Source organism: Melanerpes formicivorus, unplaced genomic scaffold (genome assembly GCF_026170545.1).
Source record: "Melanerpes formicivorus ecotype bairdi unplaced genomic scaffold, bMelFor1.0.p_v2 SCAF_10, whole genome shotgun sequence".
Lineage (NCBI taxonomy): Eukaryota > Metazoa > Chordata > Aves > Piciformes > Picidae > Melanerpes > Melanerpes formicivorus.
This window is the reverse complement of record NW_027142362.1, coordinates 3417956-3441937: the sequence shown is the minus strand read 5'-3', so window position 1 is coordinate 3441937 and position 23982 is coordinate 3417956.

The following is a 23982-nucleotide window of genomic DNA, read 5'->3' as shown; positions in this document are numbered from 1 at the left end:
AGATTAAGGATATGCTGATGTCCCTGCAAAAGGACCCAGAGAAAATGGCAGGAATTTATGAAGCCTCCAAAGCAGTGGATTATTCAAGCCTTCTGGGTGGGAACTTCCCTGCAAAGTTAAAATTGCCTTAATTCACTGTGGAATAAATAGTTAATGTCAAAATACTAGCACAGCTTTTGGGGACACTGCTGTCTCCTCTCAGTAATTCTTAGGTTGCCTGAGTAGGAAACTTAATACTGAGTCGAGGAATGGACTCTGCTACTAACCCCTCTTCAGCTGATTCTTGGGATGTGCTGGAGGTGTTTGCTTGATTTCATGCCCAGATGCACCTCTGGGAGCGTTGTGCTCACCCAACCATCCTTGGGAGTCAGCTGCTGGGGGGCTCATTGTCTGAGTCTGACCATGCACACTTCTGGGGCGTGCGTGTGAGTGGCAGGGAGTTGCTTCTATGCTTTTCAATATGCTGCTGCAGGGAAAGCTGGGGCTGGCACTAGCCCCACTTAAAAATGGGCAAGAGAGAAGGGATTGCAGCTTGTGAAGCTTGCTGTCTGAATTCAGTGCTGCAGTCCTTTGCCCCTCTAAAGGAAGACAAGTGACTACACAGAATCAATAAGGTTGGAAAAGACCTCAAAGATCATTAAGTCCAATCTGTCACCCAAGACCTCATGACTACTAAACCATGGCACCAAGTGCCACGTCCAATCCCCTCTTGAACACCTCCAGGGATGGTGACTCCGCCACCTCCCTGGGTGGCACATTCCAATGGCTAACTACTCTCTCAGTGAAGAATCATTTAGCAGGAGAGCTGCTAAATTCCTTTGACCAGCTTTTCCCACCCTCAGAATGCTCCTTGAGGGGAAAACCCCCAGCAATTTCAGTTGTTTAAGGAGATCAGACTATGTGACAGACTTACAACACCACTTCTACTACTAGAATATGTTTCTGCTATCTTATGAATATTTCAAGTGAAAGCCTTCACCCCCCCCAACACATGAATTTCATAGACGGCTAATTAATTATCCTCCTTATGGCAACTGGCTGTGGTTTTTATGAACTTGCAAATCAAGAGAGGAGTCTGAAAAATGACAAGCTACTATTTTAATAAGAGATGTCTTCTGTGTTTATTTGTGTTTCATTACCCAGCAGTCTGTAAAGTTAGCTCTTTAATTTGGGAAAACACAATATTGCACATGGAGTAATCTCCCATGGGAAGCTGGGGGGGGGGGGAAGGAAGATTATTTTGCAACCAGAGTGATGAAGTGCGTGGTACTGCAGTCACAAATAGGCTAAAAGATACAAATCCTTCCTTATTTTGAGTAAATCAGAATCCCAGTCTCCCATGGCAGTGATCATGGCAGTGGTGTTAATGTTAATATAATCCTTGCATCAGTTTTCTCCTGCTGTGGGACATTCCCAGATGCTCTTCTTGTGCCTTGAAGTTTCCTGCCATCATTTTTATTCATTTCTTTTTCTCACTTCTGATATCCATCCTGGGCCTTTTTAGGCCACAAGTGTTTCGCCATTGGTGGTGTTGAGCCAAGATTCCCCTGGTTCTCTCCAGTCCACAAACCCCACGCTCGTTTCACCAATGTGAAATGAGAAGCAGCTCTTCCACATGAAGAAGTTGAAAGAGCTCAGAGGAGCTCCTGCCAATGCTTGCTTCATAGTGAAACTATTCTGAGGAATAGGCTCAGAAATGAGAGTGAAAATGCTGAGGGAAGGAAAATGATGACTGCTGCAACCCTTGCACAGCTGTTTGTACCTCTCACACAAAGAGTAAGGCTTGACACTTGAGGTCGTCTTGTTGCTGTGGCTTACCTCAGGAAGTAAGGAGCTCTGCAACCCTGGCCAAGTTTAGCAAAGTCACTAACTGTGGATTGCTTTAATTCCACAATGCCTGTGTTGAGGGCAGGGGGGCACCCCTCAGCAGTGGACCCGAGCAGCAGGGATTGCTGATGCCCCAGTGCATCCCATGGGATGTGAACTCTCACACCCAGGAATTAAACTCCAAGAGAGTATTGCAGAGCTCTTCTCAATTCTGTTTTCTTAGTGTCTGGCACTGATAATGGACTTTAAACTCGCTGGGATAATTAGGCCCAAGGCTAATTAGCCAGAAAGGATTTTGCCTTCATTTAGAAGTTCTATTTCACAGCAGCAATGACTTGTGATGGGATTTTAGGATTCTCCACACACTTCTTTTCTGAAGGAAAGTTTTATTAAGAAGGAAAACTGTGCTTCCCCTCCTTGGGGTGTTGCTCATTGATATCTTGCCTTTCCATATCGTGCTGCTTAACTTTTTAACTATTTTACTTTTTTACATGTGATCCAAAATCTTGGCCCCTGCCATCAGTGTGAGAGAGAGAGAGAGAGAGGAAACCCACTTGGTCCCTGCCATCAGTGTGAGAGAGAGAGAGAGAGAGGAAACCCACTTGGTTCCTGCTATCAGTGTGAGAGAGAGAGAGAGAGAGTGAGAGGAAACCCTCTTGGTCCCTGCCATCAGTGAGAGAGAGAGGGAGAGAGAGGAAACCCTCTTGGTCCCTGCCATCAGTGTGAGAGAGAGAGAGAGAGAGAAAACCCTCTTGGTCCCTGCCATCAGTGTGTGAGAGAGAGAGGGGAAACCCTCTTGGTCCCTGCCATCAGTGTGTGTGAGAGAGAGAGAGGAAACCCTCTTGGTCCCTGCCATCAGTGTGAGAGAGAGGAAACCCACTTGGTCCCTGCCATCAGTGAGAGAGAGAGGAAACCCTCTTGGTCCCTGCCATCAGTGTGTGTGAGAGAGGAAACCCTCTTGGTCCCTGCCATCAGTGTGTGTGAGAGAGGAAACCCTCTTGGTCCCTGCCATCAGTGTGTGAGAGAGAGGAAACCCTCTTGGTCCCTGCCATCAGTGTGAGAGAGAGGAAACCCTCTTGGTCCCTGCCATCAGTGAGAGAGAGAAAGAGAGAGGAAACCCACTTGGTCCCTGCCATCAGTGTGAGAGAGAAAGAGAGAGGAAACCCACTTGGTCCCTGCCATCAGTGAGAGAGAGAGAGGAAGCCCACTTGATTTCTTTCCATGCTCAGGATAATAGAGAATTCCTGCCCCTGCCATATTCCCTAGAAGAATGCAGCAATCTCATTTCTTCCTTTTATTTTTCCTTTAGCTTTTGCTACTAACCATTGCTGTATTGCAAGTTACAGAAAATCTTCTTTTCAACCCTGGCACCCAACTGATTTAATTTCCATATTTTCATTACCTTTCTATTAACCACCAGTGCTCTGCAACAAAGAAGCTGTTTGAGAGATGCAGTGCTGGAGCCATTCCATGCTGCAAACTCTCAGGGGTGCTTCAATAAATGACAGCCTTATAATGAAGAAATAGGGGCAAAGAGTGGCAACAAGAGATTTTTGCCTCTTTTTTTACTGTTTCCCCCCCCTCCCCACTAGAACAAAATTGGGATTTGTTGTGATGCAACATGACTTGCTCAGAGCCCAGGCAGAATATCAGATCATCCCTGTGAAATGTAACCCTTGCCATAATCCCCCCTCGTCGTATCCATTGTTCTGCTGAAACCTTGATGACTGCACATAATAGTTGAGGTTTTAGGGGTTTAGTTGCTGTAGTTTATATATATTTTATATGTATTTATTTTTTCCAGCTTGCTCAGTGTAATTCTCCTCAGTGTACAGCCTGACTCATGGGTGTTTGATGTCACTATTCATGGGCAGTACAGATACAGCCTGGAAAAAGAGAACCAATGCAGCTACGTTCCCCTCTTAAGGGTGCTGCACTGGTGCAGGTGCTGGAGTTGTGTTACAGAATGGCTTTAGAACAACCCCATCAGAGAAATGGCTACCTGGAGAAGCATAAGGGTGTGAGTTTGTACAAGAAATGTCTGTCAAAAGCGGCAGCATCAAAAGGACGTGGGTCTAATTCTGTGCCAGGACACACATCTGATGCGTTAGCTGTCACTTGGAGGAGGGACAGACAGACCCTGAACTAGAGTTATGGTTTGCAAGGTCACCAGCTAGGCTGCAAGGTTGGCAACACTAATAGGACAAGCAACAGTGGTTTTGAGTCAACATAGAAGATTTCACCTCAACATCAGGAGAAACTTCTTTACAGTGAGGGTGATGGAGCCCTGGAACAGGCTGCCCAGGGAGGTCGTGGAGTCTCCTCTGGGGACTTTCAAAACCCACCTGGATGCATTCCTGTGCACACTACCCTAAGTCATCCTGCTTGGGCAGGGGGCTTGGACTCAGTGTGATCTCTTGAGGTCCCTTCCAACCTCTAATGTACTGTGATACTGTGTAACACATTTCACTGTGGGCGACTGTGAAATGGATTTGTTTGGGTTTCCCCTCACTCGGAAATGAACGTTCCTTGCAGTGTTTTTAAACAAAGGTAAGGTTTTGTATATCCCCAAATGAAATATTTGGGTTCTCTTTTTTGGGTTGGTTTGTTTGTTTGTTTGGAGTGCAAAGTGTGAAATGAAAGTAGCTTCCATATGAAAAGAAACTACTTTCAAAACGTTTTCAGATTTCCCTTCTGGGCTTTTTGAGCTTCATTTGGTTGGTTGCTTGTGCTTTGTTAGTTTTGGTTTGTTTGGCTTTTGTTCCTTTCCTTTTAAATACAAATATTTCCCCAATCAAACCAGCATCCTACACCTTGACAGAAGCTTGCAGCTTAAGTTTTGATGGTCTGAAAGACACGTTTGTAAGAAGGTTGTAGGCATTAGGTTGGTTGAGGCTTTTCCAGATGCCACTGCTTGGCTGTAATGACTGAGCACAGCCACTGTGGGTCTCGGCTCAGGAGTCCCTGGGTTTGTCTGAGACTAAATCAAGATGCTGGCTCTGCTGGTCCCTCCATCTCTGTGGATCCCAGTATCACTTTATGCCTGCTGAAGACATGAGAGAAGGAGGTTTTCCAGTTCAGAGCCAGGCTGTTGGAAGGGAGACACCTGCTTAGGAAAATCCTTTCAGCATAGCTCCCTCCCTCCATCCTTGCTCCTCTGTAAGAGGGATTCATAGTAAACCCCTGGAACTAGGAGTGCTGAAGCCATTGCTGTGCCCTCCCTGGCACTTGTTGCTCCCTATGGACAGGCTGTGCTGAGTTATGGGGCAAACCAAGTGGGTGAGTTCTGCTCTGGGAGGTCTGCTAACCCCTGCAAGAGCAATCTTTGTTTTAGCCTGGATGTCTTTGCTTTCTGAATGATATAATGGTCACTCTGAAATTAAAATAACTCATTAAACCCCACAAAGACAAAATTCCCTGCTGGGGCAGAGCAAATGGAGCTATGCCCATCTGTGGGAGGTCTCACTTGGCCTTCAGATCCTTCCTTGGGTTTAGCTGCACTCTCAGGTTTCAGGAGCATGGCCTGTTGCCCTTGTTTTCCCAGTCATGGGGCCAAGAAGGAATTTCCCAGTGCCTGACACTTGCCAGCTGGCCAGAGCCACTGCTGATTTCAGGGGGATCCCATGGGCTGGCAACCAGGTGCTGGTGGCTGCAAGAGATGCACTTGATCCCAGTGCTGCAACAAAACCATCTGAGCAATCAATACTCCTTGCATTTGGGGTGGTTGGGTCTGGAACTTGTGAACTATTGCATGCCAAGGTGGTGACTGCTCCCAGTTACCTGAATTCAACTCTTACCCTGAAAAACACAGTCTGCAGAGCTCTCTTGAAGCCAGCATTTTATGTATCAATTAAAGCAGCCCCTCCAGTGACAATGCACATTTGCTTGTTCTCCACCCAAAGGACAGTGCATAGCATAGTGCACTACAGAAATATTTTCTCATAAATTGTCTAGCTGACATCTTGCCTCAGGGCTGGGGGGGGGGGGGGGTAGAGGGAGATTGTTAATGAGGAAGACAAACCCAGCACTTTCCTAGTTGTGCCTTGCCTCCATTATGCATAAGGGCACCAGTGTCAGAGCTCTGTGCCACATAAATGATGATAGCTAGGAGAGGAAGAGCTCCTTGCTGATTGCACTTGTGTGTATATAGATGGTTTGGAAATGCCCAAAGCAGTCACAGAGTTACACAATCAACCAGGTTGGGAGAGACCTCCAAGATCATCCAGTCCAACCTATCACCCAGCCCTTTCCAATCAACTAAATCATGGCACTGAGTGCCTCATCCAGGCTTTTCTTGAACACCTCCAATGATGGTGACTCCACCACCTCCCTGGGCAGCACATTCCAATGGCCAATCTCTCTTGCTGGGAAGAATTCCTTCCTAACATCCAGCCTAAACCTCCCCTGGCACAGCTTGAGACTGTGTCCTCTTGTCTGGTGCTGGTTGCCTGGGAGAAGAGACCAACCCCCACCTGGCTGCAGCCTCCCTTCAGGTAGTTGTAGAGGGCAAGAAGGTCTCCCCTGAGCCTCCTCTTCTCCAGGCTAAGCAACCCCAGCTCCCTCAGCCTCTCCTCACAGGGCTGTGCTCCAGACCTCTCCCCAGCTTTGCTGCCCTTCTCTGGACACATTCCAGTACCTCAACATCTCTTGAATTGAGGGGCCCAGGACTGGACACAGTACTCAAGGTGTGGCCTGACCAGTGCTGGCTACAGGGGAAGAATAATCTCCCTTGACCTGATGGCCACACTATTCCTGATACAGGCCAGGATGCCATAGGCCTTCTTGCCCCTCTGGGCACACTGCTGGCTTGTGTTCAGCCTACTGTCTACCAGCACCCCCAGGTCCCTTTCTGCCTGGGAACCCTAGGTTCCCCCTTGCCTTCCCCACATTTTTTCTCTTGCCTCTTCCTTGCCCTACCAAGAAGTACTTAACTGTGTCAGTGATATTAAGGGAAATACTAGGTTGGATCCTCCAGTGACTTTGTGTCAGCATTTCTTTGTGCAGAGCCTCTTGGAGGGCTGGGCATCAGGCTGGTTGTGCAGGGAGACCACATGAAGTTCCACATGAAGTTTGTTGGCTCAGGACAGCTGCTGGCTTTGTAGAGGAGCTGGGCTACATGGAAGGGTTGGGCTTGCTCTCTTTGGGTCTCAGTGACAGTCAGGGAAAGGCTGATTTGTCCTTCAGCATCACTTCCCTCATTCCCAGAGCTGGTGATCCCAAACCTTCTTATTGAGGTTAAGGTTTGGTGAAGAGCCAGAAGAAAGACTGTAAGGAGCATTTGTTGGACCCAAGGGAACACTTGTAAGGCTTCAGAGAGGATTTCATTGGTGTGCAATGCTCAAGAGAAATATGGAGAATATTGAAGTGGAAAGAATAAATTCTTCTTAATTAGTTCAACATTTTGACCAAGTAAGCTGGGGGAGAGGGAGATAAATGCCAGCTGCTGGAACAGAGTTTCACACACTTCAAGGAGTCCCACCACCCAGTAATCTTTTATTTGTTCTCTTGCTGTTTTGAAGACCGTAGTGGCACCTGCAAAGGAACCAGGAGCCATGTGGTGGTGCTCCTGGAAAGAAGTAAGAGAAGCAGGAGACTCAGAACACATTTTTGAATGAACTTACACTGAAAATGCTTCTCTGATTCACTCTGCACATGCAGATGAAAGTACTTATGGGGACTGGATGCCACCTGCCAGGACAGCACACTAACTAGTTCTTCTTTTAACCATGAGCTCATAGATAATAAGTATTCCTAGCTAATTACTAGTAGCTGGACCAACTCCTTCTGTGCAGTTTGGTTCTCTTCAAGTAAGTTTTTGGAACAAATTCTCCTGCAACTTTATCTTAGGAAAAATGTGACCAGAGGATGGGTTTGATGGGCTGTGTTTTGCTTGCTTCTGCCTCCAAAAGGGTTTTCACAGCTCTCAAACAGCAGTTGTTGTGGTTTTATGGCTCAGCAGGGCAAGTAAATGGCAGGGAAAGATGGCATAGAATCATAGAATTGTCAGGGTTGGAAGGGACCTCAAGGGTCATCTAGTTCCAACCCCCTGCCATGGGCAGGGACACCTCACACTACAGCAGGTTGCTCACAGCCACATCCAGCCTGGCTGCAAAAACCTCCAGGGATGGGGCTTCCACCACCTCCTTGGCCAATCTGTTCAAGTGTCTCACCAGTCTCATGGGGAAGATCTTCTTCCTAACATCCAATCTGAATCTACCCATTTCTGGTTTTGTTCCATTGCCCCCCAGCCCTATCACTCCCTGACACCCTCAAAAGTCCCTCCCCAGCTTTCTTGTAGGGCCTTTAAGATACTGGAAGGCCACAATAGATCTCCTTGGAGCAGGTAGTGGAATAACTACAAGAGAAGCCTTAATTGGGCGCAGGAAAGAAAGTCCTTGACAGGTTGAAATACTTTTCTGTAGCAGCAGCAGCAGTTTCAGAGACACTTGTTAATGAAGATGATTGATTGGAAAATGAGTCAAAGCTTTTAAAGATTTCAAAATTACATGTATATATGGGACTGGATTCCTCCAGTCCTGATCCTGAAGGCAGGAGAATTTTCCTTTTCACCTCCAAAGAACTAAAACTTCCCTCAGGCTGTCTGAGAGCTGTGGCACAATGATGCAGGGGGCACCCGGTGCAGCGTGTGTGACAGGCAGGAGGAGGCATCTGGGTTGCTGTTGAGAGACAGAGAAGGGGGGGGGGGGGGGGGGAGCAGAAAAAAAAGGTGTCACCCCTTTTGTGCTAAGTGTTTGATAATGTCTTTTGTCAAACAAATTAACACCAGGCGCCCGCACCGCGCTCCAGCCAAAGCTAACACTGCTGCGTTACCTGACAGGCCACCAGCGCTTCCAGACAGCCTCTGTTGATGCTTCTCAGGGAAAATAATGAACAGAAAGGAAGGGAGAGGACCTTTTCAAATGGTTCTGTTGTCTGTTCCAGTGGCATTGGTAGTCATCAGTAGGAAGAGCAGAAACAAAGGCAGCAATATTACTGTCCATCTTCCATTAGGGCAACAGAGCTGGGGAGGGGTTTGGAGTACAAACCTTATGAGGAGAGGCTGAGGGAGCTGGGCTTGCTTAGCCTGGAGAAGAGGAGGCTCAGGGGAGATGTTATTGCTGTCTACAGCTACCTGAAGGGAGGTTGTAGCCAGGTGGGGGTTGGTCTCTACTCCCAGGCAACCAGCACCAGAACAAGAGGACACAGTCTCAAGCTGTGCCAGGGAGGTTTAGGCTGGAGGTTAGGAAGAAATTCTTCATAGAAAGAGAGACTGGCCATGGGAATGTGCTGCCCAGGGAGGTGGTGGAGTCACCATCCCTGGAGGTGTTTAGGAAGAGCCTGGCTGAGGCACTCGGTGCCATGGTTGAGTTGATTAGATGGTGCTGGGTGATAGGTTGGACTCTATGATCTCAAAGATCTTTTCCAGCCTGGTTTATTCTGCATTGTCTCACTTCCAAATGCATGAAATGTGTGCTAAGAAGATCCATGGCTCTGATGTGACATTAATAAGAGCTCAAATATATTAAAAAAAATCCCCCAAAGCAAACCATTTTCCAGCAGTTAATTTAGATTTGCTGCCTACTTATATTTAATAAATAAAATACATCTTTTGCTGCCTCCTGCTGTGGCTGGCACTCATAAATAAAACACTGAGGCAGCAGGGTTTGAATACGAAGAAGGGAAGGGAATATATTTCCAAACTGTTGAAGCTACATGAGGCAGAACAAATGTAGTTGGGAGACTCTCTATTGCTTTTTGTGTCTGCAGCCTTCCAGCCTTGCTGTTGCTGCATTCATGGTTTATATGCCTTCAAATTGTTTGAGCTTTAATGGTCATAAGTTAGGAAAAATTAAAATCCAGTGAAGTAGAAAGCAAGGTTCTCCCCACACAAGCTTTCATAGACTCAGAGTGTTGTTAGAGGTGGAAGGGAACCTCAAGGGTCATCTTGTTCCAACCCCCCTGCCATGGGCAGGGACACCTCACACTACAGCAGGCTGCTCACAGCCACATCCAGCCTGGCCTTAAAAACCTCCAGGCGTGAGGCTTCCACCACCTCCCTGGGCAACCTGTGCCAGTGTCTTATCAGCCTCATGGGGAACTTCTTCCTAACATCCAGTCTGAATCTATCCATATCTATTTTTATTCCATTCCTCCTAGTCCCATTACTCCCTGACACCCTCAACAGTCCTTCCCCAGCTTTCTTGTAGCCCCCCTCAGGTACTGGAAGGCCACAATTAGGTCTCCTGGGAGCCTTCTCTTCTCCATACTGAACAGCCCCAACTCCCTCAGTCTGTTCTTATGGGAGAGTAGCTCCAGCCCTCTGCTCATCCTCATGACCCTTCTCTGGACTGAGTCACCTCCCTTGACCTGCTGGCTGTGCTTCTTGATGCAGCCCAGGATGGGATTGGCTTTCTGGGCTGCAAGTGCTCACTGGTGGCTGATGTTGAGTTTCTCATCCACCAGCACCCCCAAGTCCTTTTCTTTAGGGCTGTTCTGGAGCCAGTTGCTGCCCAACCCATATCAGTACTTGGGATTGCCCTGACTTGTTCTTTAAACTGGGTCTGCTTCAAGGAAAATATTCCATTCAGAAGCTCTGACCTTGGATAAATAATGAGTTTTATCACAACTGTAAATCAGTGAGTGTTCTCCACGTGCTCAATGTTAGCTCCATCTGGAAACACCTTGCTGAATCAAAGGCTCTTCTGGCAGAACCTCTGAAGCCTCCACACCCCCAAGAGCAGAGCTCTTCACTCTGGGCAATGCCCAGGCTCCACTCGTTACAGAGAAGCCTGTGCTAAGTACAACTTGCTGCTGCTCCTGGGTGAAAAGGAAGGGTTTCCTTGTTCAAATGGATGCATAAGTGGCCTCTACTATTATGTCTTTGGTTTTGGCTGGCTGTTCTGCAAGGGGAGTTACCCTCCTTTCAGACTTGTGCTTCAGTTACGGTGACTTACACACTGTGCCTAGTGTGTGCAGTGCTCCTTTCTTCAAGGGTCACTTGCTCTGGTGGTTTGTGGAGGCTTTGGGGTTTTGTTTATTTAGTTGTTGGGGTTTCTTAATTTTTGCCTTTAAATGATGGTATGAGGGGCTGAAATGATATTGTATTTTTTTTTCTTGGCTAGAGAGGTTCTGTTCTCTGAGCACCTACAAGAAAATTTTGGGTTGGATGCCTAGGTGGGTTGCTGAGACTCAGATCTGCCCAGACAGAGAGAGGGAGGAGCATGTTTCATTTCAGCTCTTGTTTGCAGCCCTGTGTGGTGGTTTGGTAATCCTAGGAGCTAACAATAACAATATCAAGTGTCTCTCCCAATGACTTTTTTAATCATCATTCTAATTCTTACTCTGAATAGCACTTAAAGCTCATTTTTATCTTTTGTCGACAATGAAGTGCAGCCTCATAAATATTTAACTTGTCTGATTAAATTATCCGTGCTGAAACAGATAACTGGGCTCTTTAATAAGTTTAAACTAAAATCTTGGCTTTTATTATCTCCCTGGAGAAGAGAGAGAGAGAAAGCCATAAAGGTTCCCCTGGCCTGGGTGACCCTCGCAGCGTTCAGCTCAGCAGCAGGAGATTCTTATCGAAGCTGAAAGAGGCCTCAGAAATGAACATGAAGTTGATGATAATTACAAGCAATCATTGTCCATCTTTAGGGTTCTCCAGCCAGTGAGTGCCAGGAGAGGGCAGAAAGTCTGCACAGCTCCTTGGTGTGCAGCCAGGGAACCGAAGCAGGGAGAGGTGGCGGGGGACATGCCCTTGCAGGTGTCCTGCTGAAGGGGAGGCAAAGCTGTGATGCACCAAAGGTGAATCACCAAAGCAGCTTCTTCTGTGAGAAGTTCCTTTCCTTGGAGCCACCTGCTTCAAAGGTGTGCAGATATTGGGCCATTCCATTGTGATCTTCTGCTGAGACACACTGAAACATGCCAGCTATAGGATGCCACCCATAGGATGCTGCCCAACTCCCTTTGTTCCAAGCCCTCTGGCTCTTTTAAATCAGAAAATGGAATTATGGTGGCAGCTGCTGGGGTTTTCTTTGGTTTGGTTTGGTGTTTTGGTTTTGGTGGTGTTGTTTTTTTCCCTCTCTCTTTGTGTTTCTGGACAGCATCAAAACAGCCTCTGAGTCACCTGCTGCTAATTTCTGCAGTCATTGCCCTCATTGTATCTCTGCCCTGACTCATCAGCCTGAGTCATTGTGAAAGCTCTGTACCAGTACTTGTACTGTGGCATAATCCTCTAGAAGGCCTGAGAGGACCTTCCAGAGCCACTTTCGGCCCAGAATTACAATATCATAGACTCATAGAATTGTTAGGGTTGGAAGTGACCTCGAGGATCATCTAGTTCCCATGGACAGGGACAATATGTTGCCATATATATATTGCCAGACAATATATTGCCAGATCCTCATCTTGATACGTGTACAAAGAAAGCTCTGGTGTTTGGTGTGACCTCAAGGCCTTGTTGATGGAGTGGAACCAGATGAGGTGCATCTCTGTGCAGGGAAACATGAAGATGTAGAGGAGTCACATTTGGGACTGAGCCTGGGATGGGAGGCAAAAGAGCAGCACAGGTGGGAGAAAGAGAGGGATGAGCAGTTGGGTGGGATGGGCTGTGTGGTGGAGATGGTGAATCTCTGCACGACCAAAGGCACAAACCCAGCATCCTCTGCACGAGTGGATCAAGCTGGCTTTGTTTGACTCCAGCCCTCATATCACTCACTGCTGACTTGCAGTAAATGAGTCATCAAGCCTTTGGCTGGGCTGCTCAGCTCCTTCATACCCTGTCCAAAATTCTTCTGCCCTCCTTGCTTCCTAATCACTTCTACTACCCACTCCACATCATCTCAGCTGTGGCTTTGCCAAACAGCTGCAGTGAGTGCAACCACGAGCCAGAAGCTGGTCCCTCTCATCCTAACAAGAAAGAAATGTTTTGAAATGACTGTGTGTGCACAGAAGAGCAGATCTGGGCAAGTGGGTTAGTGTAGAGAGGAAGCAAGAAAAAGGATTCCTCTTGCAAGCTGTTAGATTGGATGAAGGTAGCACAGAAACTTAGGAGCACAAAAGCAGGAGGATTTTGCTTGCAGTCCCTCTGGTACTTTACAAGGAATGAAGCAAAATGTCCTCAACATCCTTCAGCACTGAAAGAAAAAGAAAAAAGCCAACACTTTGGGCACATCTGAGGGGAAAATAATAATAATCAAAAAGAGATTGGTCTGAGAATAAAAAGAAAAGCAGGGCAAGAAATATAATTAACAGACTCGTTACCTCAGGGGAGAAGAAGAGTTGGTTTTGCAACTTCACAGGACGGGAAATGCTTCACTGAGAATTTAAATGCTAAGTGGGTGCCTGTGTGTCCCTGCACATGTGGATTTCCAGCCCTGAGCCTGTGCTTTTGTGTCTGTGCCTAGAGAGATGGAGACTTGGCAGGGCTTGTGCTACTCCATTTATATGTAAAATGTATATACCTTCTTTATACATTTGATGTGAAACATGGGACGAGCTGTCAGGAGCAGGTGTGGGCTATGTGTGTGTGGGAAATTCCTAATATATACTTTCTCCCTCCTTCCAACTTACACAAACACACCCAGCTCTTCTGACTACATTTCCACTCCATTTTAGGCCAAATGCTCTCAGAGCCACCGAACGCCCTGCACCCATCCCTGCAAACGAGGCTCTGACAAATAATGGCTGGAAACCCAATGTCCTGTGACCTCTCTTTGGCTTTTAAAAGCCATTTTTGCCACGATTTTGCTGCACTCCAGTTTCTCAAAGGAGGGAAACTTCAAAGGAAACCGCAGGTAAAAGCCCTGTTGAGGAAAAGAACCTTCAGAACCAAATGCAATTGTGAGCCTGGCAGGTAGTGCAGAGGCCTCCCCGTTAATTAATCTTTAATGTCATTAATTGGCTGTCTGCTTGGTGGCAAGAAAAAAGGTAAACATTGTTCACAAATCAATTTAATTCTGCTTCTAACCAGCTTGTTTTCAAGGGGATAAAACCAATTATGAGCATTGCCCTGACTGGACACCCAGGCTTTGCTGATAACACCACTGGAGCAATCAAATATGCAAGCTGTGCTCCCTGCTACAGGGCTGCTGATTGAGTTTCTTTCCTCTCAGATTGACTCGTTTGTTTGTTGTGGATACAGGTACACGATAAGAAAGGGATAATGTTGGATTTCATTCCTCCTGGCCAGCTGACTCCTTTATTTATACCCAGGGCTTGCCCTGAAGCAGACCTCTGGGAGCCTGCTGCAGCATGCAGAAATAAAAGCAGATGCTTCTGGCTGGGGCTGTTCAAGCATCTTACAGTGGCAGCACGTGTGTGGTGTTTTCTTCTCTCAGCAGGAGCAGGGATTTTTCATCCTGTCAACCCTTGTGACAATCTCTGCTCAGGCCCCTGGGTACACAGCTGGGATGGTGCAGGCAGACCTTCGTGTTGGCATGCAGGATGGGTGTGACTGTGCTTGTGACAGAGCAGGAGCTGTAGTGTGGAAATTCCTTTGCTGGTTGTCAAATCTGGGGATCATCTGCCACGATGAGAAGGTCAAAGGGTGGAGTACATAAGGTGTGCACAGTAGATAGCATAGATGGCTTTTGGTGAGGTCCCTGCAGCCATCAGCATTGCTCCAGGGAGCTCTTCTGGGCTCCCTACAGCTCTTCCTAAAGATGAGGGGAAGAGTCTGTGTGCTGGTCTGCAAACTGTCTCCCAAGTTTTGCACTGCTCTCATCTATGATTTTTTTGTCTTGTTCTAATGAAGAAAACACTTCCTGCTAGGAGTTCCTTTTGGAATGATGAGGCCTTTTGGCATGCTGCTGTGTGTTATAAAAATGGCAAGGGATGCTGAGTGGCAGTAGGGTTGGGAAGGAGGTAAAAGAGCAACTCTGGAGGAGGTGGGTACTGATGGTCTGGTGATGCTGGACTCTCTACTCTCTCTTACCCTGCTGGCCACACTCCTCTTGATGCAGCCTAGGACAGAACAAGAGGACACAGTCTCAAGCTGCACCAGGGGAAGTTTAGGCTGGAGATGAGAAAGTTCTTGACAGAAAGAGTAATTGGCCCTTGGAATGTGCTGCCCAGGGAGGTGGTGGAGTCACCCTCCCTGGAGGTGCTCAGAAAAGGATTGGATGTGGCACTTGGAACCATGGTTTAGTTGTCACAAGGTGTTAGGCATTAGGTTGTATTTGATGATCTCTGAGGTCTTTTCCAACCTCATTCTGTGATTTGCCCTGGGGAAGCTGCTGCTTCCACGTAATCTGCTGTTGGGATTTTCAAAGACTGCCTGGAACTTGTATAACTTTTCTTTAGAAAATTGCTTTGACTTGATTACTCATAGCCATTCAAGAGGGCAAAGCTCTCACTGGTTGGGGCAATTAGGAAGCCTTAATTAGCTCTTAAAGGAAAAAAAAACCCAACAACCCAAACCTTAGCTGTGTCATTGCTGGATCAACCTCATTAGTTCAATCTGGCAGCTTTTAGCTGGCACGCTTATGGTTCTGATTTACATATTCCTTCCCATGGTGCTAAGTAATATAACCTGCACTAATAACAATAAAAGAGTGAGGTGACTCCAGAGGTTCATTAGATGAGAGATGTGGGTCTAGAGGATATGTGAAGAGTATCACACTGTCTTACAGCTGAACTTGGTTTATTACTACAGTACTTAAAATACAATTAGAAGAGTATGTGCACACAGCTTTATTTTTCTGTGCTGTCCTTAGCCTTGCCCTCATTGCAGCTGTGTGGATGAGCAGGAACACTCTATTGCTCTAAAAACCCTCTTCATTTTGGAGGTGGAAAATGGCACATGTCACCTCCTCTTTATTCTAATGCTGCAGGTGTGAAATCTCCACCACAGTAAAAGCCTGGTGTGCGTCTTGGTCCAGCTGGGCTTTAGACAAACTTCTTGCTTGAGTCAGCTGAAGGTTATTCTTCATCATCATCATCATCTTCACCATCCTAGGACAGTCAGAGCATTAGGAGAACTGCTTTGTATGTAAATGGCCTAGCTACAGCTTGCACATTCCCTCTTATATCTCTTATTAATAGTGCTGTGTGTGTATTAATAAGGGGGAAGGCAATAGGGAATCTGTTTCGGTCTGAAAATCCAGGGAGTTGAGAAGTAATTGATAAGGTACTTATCAGATGGATATTAACCAAAGCTGCTGAAAGCAGAGGAAGGCAGATGACTGGCCTCTTTGAACTGATTTTGGGATGTTGAAGGACAAATCTGTCACACTTGAATATAACACAATTATTCAAGATTACATTCACTTTTTCAATGAATATGCAGAATTGAAGCTCCATTCCTCCCTTGCTGCACGAAAGGCAAAATATCTTCTATTTTATCCTCAACACAGCTGATGGTCTGAGCATTATCTGTGAGTTTATGCATCAATTCACAGTGGTTATCATCTCCCTGCTCTCCTCATCTGCTTGCTGGTTACTGAGGCTCTCAGCCCTGCTCTGATCTCCCAGTGCCATGCTAGCCAGCAGATCCCCTGACCTTGTAGCCTCACTTGCAGAAGAACCACCATCACCTTTAGTTCCTCTCTCCAGGGAATTCTCTTTGAGGAGCCACTGTCAAACCTCTCTGATGCCTCCCAGCCTTGCAGTTCACTCCCCAGGCTTGACGGCATCAGGAATGTACCAAAAGATGCTTTATTCCCTTTGCTTTGAGCAACATTTTACTGTCTGCAGAAATGAGCTCAGTCTTTTCTGAACTTTTCCTTTGTCCTTGACATAGCTTCTTCAGATGTAGGATGCTGCATCTGTTTCTCTGTTGCTCTTCCAGCTGTAAGTGACCTTGAGCTTGCTCACACGAACGTGCCCCTGGGTTTGAGTACTGACCAGTGCTTGGCAGATTCAAGGGATTTATGAACAGGATAGCAACTAGACTAAGAGACAGCCTCTGATACTGCCGTAGTCCATCTCCAGTTTATTAAGATGCTGTGGATTTGGGAAGTTCCTAGATGAATCTGCAACCCTTACTGAAACAAAGCACACAGATCTTTCCATCTGAGCACTTCTTTACGCGGCATTTACTTCCTTACAATGGCTAAGCCTGAGCTAAGCAAGCTTGTTCCTGTGAAGTCAGCTCCTGTTTGCTCTTCCCCAGCCATGCTCCCCCTCTGCAAAGCCACAGTATAAACTAATTAGGGATTTGCTATTTGGAGAAAGTTATGATAAGTTTGCCGACAAGGGCACTGCCTAATCTCATTGCACACACGTCAGTGGCTATACATGTGTGAAATTAAGTGGGGTTTTGCTGATTCCTGCAGACTGCCTGTTTTTATCTTGAGACAACATTCCCAATCATAAAATGCATTAACATCTGCTATCAGGGGCTTACTGTAATATGTGTAACACCAGCAGCAATTCTTTGATATCACCTTCAAATGCATTGTTAGAGGAGATCACAGAAATGACTTTGATAGGCTACACGATTTACCTAGTAGAAGGAAAAGCTGATAGGAGAAATAATCCTGCAAGTTTTTGCTTCAAATAGGAACTGTGTAGATGGATCTGGTGCCTCTGCTGCTGATAGAAGCTGGTCTACCTGAGGGCATTTTGTTCTTTTAAACCAGAGTTAAGTGAAACAATTGGCCTCTGAAGACCTTGGAATCAAACACACACTTGCACCGGGGAGAACGATGGGAGGTTTGAAGTTGACAATAGCGCAGAGCAGGGGAGAAAACCCAGCCTTCTATGCAGAGAGGAGGGAACACCTCCAGTTCTAAAACCTAAGCCTAGCTTTTCTCTGGGTCACAGCAAAACAATAACTGCTTATCATCTGCAGGATTTGCCACAGGGAGGCTGTGACTGTGGTTAAAGCACCGCCTGCACGTGGCTAAGAAGGCAATATTGAGCTTATTCAGTTATTTTCTGATGTTTGTACTTTTAAAGACATTTCCAGCTAGCTGAAGCTTTCTGGGCTTTCAGATGAATGTTAAAATGTAGTTTGTCATGTGTCTGAACTTCGCTGCAGGTTGGCCTAGTGAAATGACTCCTTTGGCAGGGAGCAATTACTTCACGAAAGCTTTGCTTTCGCTCAGCTGTCGGAGTAAAAAGCCATTAAAGCACAAAGCAGCAACAGTTCTGTGGAGCCTTTTGACTGAGCACAACCAAGATCAGCTGCTCAAGGACATCAGCAGTGCTTCTTGTCTTGTGTATGCTGCTGGACACAGCCTGCCCATGCTAACGGTGCTTATCTCATAAGGATGCTCCAGAGCACCAGCAGGACTCCTCCTCTGAGGAGGAGGGTGGCTGCAGGGTGCATCTGCACCCAAAATGTGGAGGGTAGGGAGGAGAAAACAAGGAAAAAGCTGAGAAAAACCCAAGACCAGGTTTTTCTTCCTCTTGAAGCATCACATCCCATCTCATGACAAAACTTTTTCAGATCTGTGTGCTCTTTGCACTGCTGAATAGAGATCAGTGTTCAGTTTGCAGGGATTAGAAGGTATTGGGAAGTGTACTACAAAGCCTTGGATCTGAAATAGCCCTGGGGGGAGGGGGGGGGGGAAGTATAGACAATAGAGGTGATACATTATTATCTGATGTCTGACATATAAGGATTGATTAACTTTGTTCTATCTTAATTCTAGGGAAGTATGCACAGTGGGGACCTGCAAACCAGGAGGGGTTTGGTGGTACAAAAAGAGAAGGCTTTCCTTTTACTCCTTGCTTTCTCTGAGGGTGAGGGGAGGAGAGGCAAGAAAAGGGAGAGTTAACTGAAACCTGCAATTCTTCCCTATTACTGTAACTGAAGCTGTATGATTAGCTAAGTCACGAGGTACATGGAAGGAGGTGGTGAGAACATCCAGTTGAGAATGGACTGACTGGACATGCAATTTAGGTGGTTAACCTTATGGATGTTAATTAACGTGTCATTTGTGGGGGAACAAAAGGCAGCCGCTTTCTCTAATGGGCTAATTGTGATTGCTGAGGCTGTTGCACACCAAGCCAAATAACTGTGCTGTGAGCAAGCTGCTGAGCTGGGGATATTTGCCCCTCTGGTATTCAAAGCACGGAAGAAAATCTGGGGGGAAAATTGCAGGGCAGCCTGGCTTAATCAGAAGTCCCTGCTGTAGCAATCAGGATCAGATGAATAGTAATTGTGTTAATCAGCTCCTGAACTCTTATGCCAGGTTCATAATTTCAGACATCACCAAAACCTGCACAGTGAGTCAGTGGCTGCTGATGGAATGGCAATGTTGCATGTGGGAGGAAGAGGCATTAGTCAGGTGGAAAGCTAGTTATTATTTTCCTTACTCGTAGCTTTTGCAGAAGTTTGGGGGTCCCCATCCTGCTTTTGAGGGAAGGGTTTATTGTTTCATACCTCCACTGCAATCAGCACCAGAACAAGAGGACACAGTCTCAAGCTGTGCAGGGGGAAGTTTAGGCTTGATCTCAGAAGGAAGTTTTTGAGAGAAAGGGAGATTGCCTGCTGGATTGTGCTGCCCAGGGAGGTGGTGGGGCTGATGTCCCTGGAGGTGTTGAAGAAAAGGCTGGATGAGGCACTTAGTGCCATGGTCTGGTTGATTAGTCAGGGTTGGGTGATCAGTTGGACTCGATGATCTTGGAGGTCTCTTCCAACCTGGTTGATTCTGTGAAGGATTGCTTTTGTCTGTAGCAGATCAGCATCTTGGCAGAGCCAGCTAAGTACACATCTACCCTGAGCAAAACCTTTAACTTCAGGCCAGGTTATGGCTGACCCCAGCAGGACATGGCTGTGCTGATGCTCTGGGGTGACTCTGTGTGGAGATGAGGTACCAGTCTCTCAGAGATGAGGCTTTAGCCAGTTTCTGAGTTCCAAGAAAGTTATGAGAGAAAATGGCAGAACCCTCAAGATCCTGCTTAATATTTCCTGCTTTGAAGCTGGCCCTGAGCACGTGGGAGCTCCTGGTGGGTTGGATGCTATTTTGCTGCACCAGTCAATCCTACCCTGCAAATCAACAGCAGGATTATTCTGGCAGTGATAATTAAGGCTTTGTATCGATCTGGCACCTGAAGAAGCAGCTTGACCAAGGCTGAGCTTTCCAGCTGGTGGCAGCTCAGGTGTGGGAACGCCTCAGCTCTTATTTCTCAATATTGCTGCTTTTATTCCCCAAATGAGTGCTTCCCCCCTCCTCTTGCCTGTTGAAAGTGTGAGCTCTGTAGGGCTTCTGAGCCCTAACGTAGGAGCTGCTGTACTCAAGAACAGTTGTGCTGTGTCGCTCTTGTTTCTCCTGTGTATTTATATGCTTGCCTTTTTTCCCCCTTTTCTTTGTGTATAAGTTTTTTCATGAGCAGCACTTTGCTGCTAATAACAGTAAAAGGGAGCAATAAATGTTATGCCTAAAAGCACTGATGGAGGCTGTAGTGATTGGAACTGCTTCATACCATAATGTAGCACACTAAACTTTATACTTTCTTATCTCTTACTGACCAAAAAAACCACGTAGGGGACTAAATCCTCCTTGCAGAAGTAGGTATAGATGCCCACTTCTCATCTGGGACCTACTTCCACCCTCCTGAAAAACTGCAAGCCAGAGAGGATGAAACCAGCATTTAAATGATCTTTACCCTCCTGAAGTCAGAGAGAGAACAGAGACTTGTGCCTGTTTAAAGCCAGGCTCTGTAAAAGCCAAAGGGAATTTTGCTTCAGTGGAAGTGATGATCTCTCAGGTCTTTTCCAACCTGGTTGATTCTATGGTTCTATGAAAGGGAGCTGATTCAAACACTGAAAGGGAATGTAGGAAAACAAATGGGCACAGGGGATGGGAGGGAGAGAGAGCAAAGTGTAAAATGACCCCTGAAAAGTGAAACTAAATTGGGACTGAGAGTAGCCCAGATTCAATTCCTGCCCCTGCTCTGTTTCCTCTGTCCATTTGAGCAAATTTATTCAGCTGTTAATTAGGCTGCACTCTGGTTAGGAACCATATATCCTAATGAAGCCAAAGGAGTGGGGTTTGGTGGTTTGGCAGCTTGGTGTGGTTTTGGTTTTGTCTTTTTGCCTCTTTATTGTGTTGGGGGTTTATAGTTTGGTGTTTTGGTTTGGTTTATTTGTTTGGTTTATTTTTGGGGAGAGGGGGAAAGGAGAAGGGGTTGGGTTTGCTGGTTGGTTGGTTGCTTGGTTTTGTTTGTATTTCTTTTTAAAGTGTGCTCATGCCTCGCAGCACAGAGCCTGAGGTCCTTATGTGCTTTCAAGTACATCCAAAACACAAATGCTCTCTGTTTATTGGCTTTTTAAAAGTCACAAGTGATATATGCCATAACTGGGGAGGAAAAGGGTCAGAACAAACAGCTGTGGGAAGTGAGAGGGGGCAGCTGTGATCTCATCACCACATCACTTCAAGACCTGTTGTCGGCACTGATGGGTGACTGGCATCAGCACCCACAATTCCTTCAAAACAAGGCTGATAAAATCATTTTATTGCTAATGTCTCATCTTTATGGAGGGTTGTCTACAGGAGTCTTCTCATGCTTCAATTCCTGTCTGGCAGTGTAGGAAAGGAAACAGTTTGTCTCTTATCCTACATTGATTAAATACTGTGTCATTCTCCCTGGTGCTATAGCTTATGTTTGTCTTAGCCAGATTCCCTCCTCCAAGTGTCCTCCCTTGGACAGTGCTGCTGTAAGACACAGGGTTTGTGCACAGAGAGGAAGCAATCTTTGACTTTCCAGTTTCCTGACCCCTCATATAGGGAAACTATATTCCCTTCCTTTTCCTGACAGGAGGACAGGGCTCTTTCGAGCTCTTCCTGGAATCACTGCAGCAAGCTGTGATGTGAATAATAGATGACACGAAAATCCCTGCCCAGTGAAGAAAGAACAGAGCATGGTGCAGCTTTCCTGTTGCACTGAGATGCTGGTTGAGTGCTGAAAGCATGCAAGCAGTAAGCTGCAATTCAATTAAAATCAAAACAAACCACCAAAGCAAACAAAAACCAAACCAGCCTGATAAGAAGAAAAAAAAGCTCTTGTACCTCACTACCCTCTAGCTGGAGACAGCAGCATTCTGTCTTTTGGGTCTGACAATAAACCTTAGCAAGCCTGTCTTTATTCCCCTGTATTGCAGAGAAACCAACACCCTCCCTTTCACATCACACCTTTCTCATTCCCCTCTAGTGCTCAAAAATCCTCTCTCATCTGTGAGGATGCAATTCCAGCTTTTGGAGCTGTCCTCATCTCATTGCCCCTCCATCCCACAGGGTGGTACAGGTTTGTTTCCTCCCTTAACATTGATCTTGATATTTCCATTCCCTTTTCCTTGGGGGACTGCCCTTCTAAGAAGCCCGTGTGATTCCTTCCAGGTGCAGAGGCAATGTCTGGGAAGGAGGGGAGCAGGGAGGACTGAGGCTATGCAGACAAGCTGAAGTCACCCAGTGCCTCTTCTTTTGTCACAATAATAGACATCTAGTCCAACCCACCCTGGCAGAGCAGGCTCACCTAGAGCAGGTTGCACAGGATGGGGACCAGACAGCTTTTGAGTGACTCCAGAGATGGACACCTCACCACCTCTGTGGGCAACCTGCTCCACTGCTCTACCACCCTCAAGGTGGAGAAGTTCCTCCTCACCGTCTGCCCTGACTCTGCTGTTGGAAACAGAGGCTAAAGACAATCTTCCCCTGTTCCTTCCCAGATTGAGCTGCATTAACAGTTAGGGTATCTCCTTGGAAATTTCAAAGCCTTTCTGAATACTTTTGGTCTTCTGTTTAATGATGGACTCAGCCTTGCCTGGCAGGAGACCTTTCGCTGTCACCCTCTGAGATTCTCTTCTTCTGATCTTCCTGATGCTTTCCCCCCCTCCCTTCTTTCTGCTTTATCCTTTTCACACTGACAGGGGTTGTTTGTTTTTCAGGCTCCTCTTCCCCTCAGGGTGTTCTGTGACCCAAACATCTATCTTTCTGTGTTTTCATTTTTCTGCCTTTCCTCCTTTGGCATCTTTGCTTCATTACACACACCGTCCATGTTCCCTCCGTGCCAAGCATCTCCTTCCTACTTTGTGCTGCTTCATCTTTCCCGTTTAGATCACCCCTCCCTGCCTGGTAATTTATTTGCATTTCTAATTCCAGAAATGTACTTTTTTTCTGGTTTTTTTTTACTGTTGTTGGTTTTTTTTTTACTTTACATTTTTTGTTAACCTACTTAGCTTGGTGACATCCTGAACCCACCAAATACACACCCCTGAGTGGAAAAACGATTTAGGTGCAATTAGCAAAGTAAATGCAGGAGAGAAAATTCAGCAAAGAATGAGAGCGAAGTATCTTCCCTTCTGAAATGCAGAGATACCCTGAATTCAAGTGGTGTTAGTGAACAGACTTTATAGCCTGATCTTTGGGGTTTTTCCCCCCCTCTATCTTCTCAGTTTTTAGAGGTAAGTGGTAGAAGGAGCAGGTAAATGAAATCAGTGTTTTCCATCCCTCCTGCTTAGGGCAGGTTTTGTTCTTGTTAGTCCAGAAGGCCACAAGGATAGGAAGGAATACAAATGACACTAAAAATGTTTGGATTTGATAAAATGGCAGCATGTTCACTTTAATATGCTCTCTTTGATTGCACTCTGCGTTCCCAAACTTCCAAAGCAGCTCTGCGAGAGGGAAAGATTAATGGCATTTAAAAAGCAGCTGTGTGGAGGGCAATACATCCTAATGTGACTGCAAGCCTTTTGTATTTATTCATGAATTCATGGGGCAACTCTAGTGCATCGAGAGTGAACTCTAGGGATGATAAACAGAAACTTAGAAATGCTGAAATATGAATTACTGATGAGGCTCTTCCACCCGAGGCTTGTGTTGGAGTCTCCTTGCTTACCTGGCCGGTGGGTCAGTGAAGGCATTTCAAAGGTTTTTCTCTTGCTAGAGACAAAATAGCTTTGGGCTTTGCATATAACAGTTCAAAGTTGCTGTAGGCTTCAGGCAAATCATACTTCAACACACAGGAAAGTTTAATTTTCTGAGTGTCAGGAAGCCCTTGGAATGAACAACTTGTTTTCTCTGCCCGTATCTCTGGCTGCTCGTGTTTTCCTGCTAAGTGAATGCTACATCCTTCCAAATGGTGTAGGAATTGGTGTATTCCAGCAGTGAGCACAGCAAGAGGGGTTCAGAGGAAGTGAGCTGGAAGGTGAAAAAGGCTGCACACAGCTATGAAGCAATCATCTCACATCTTGCACAAGAAGATCCT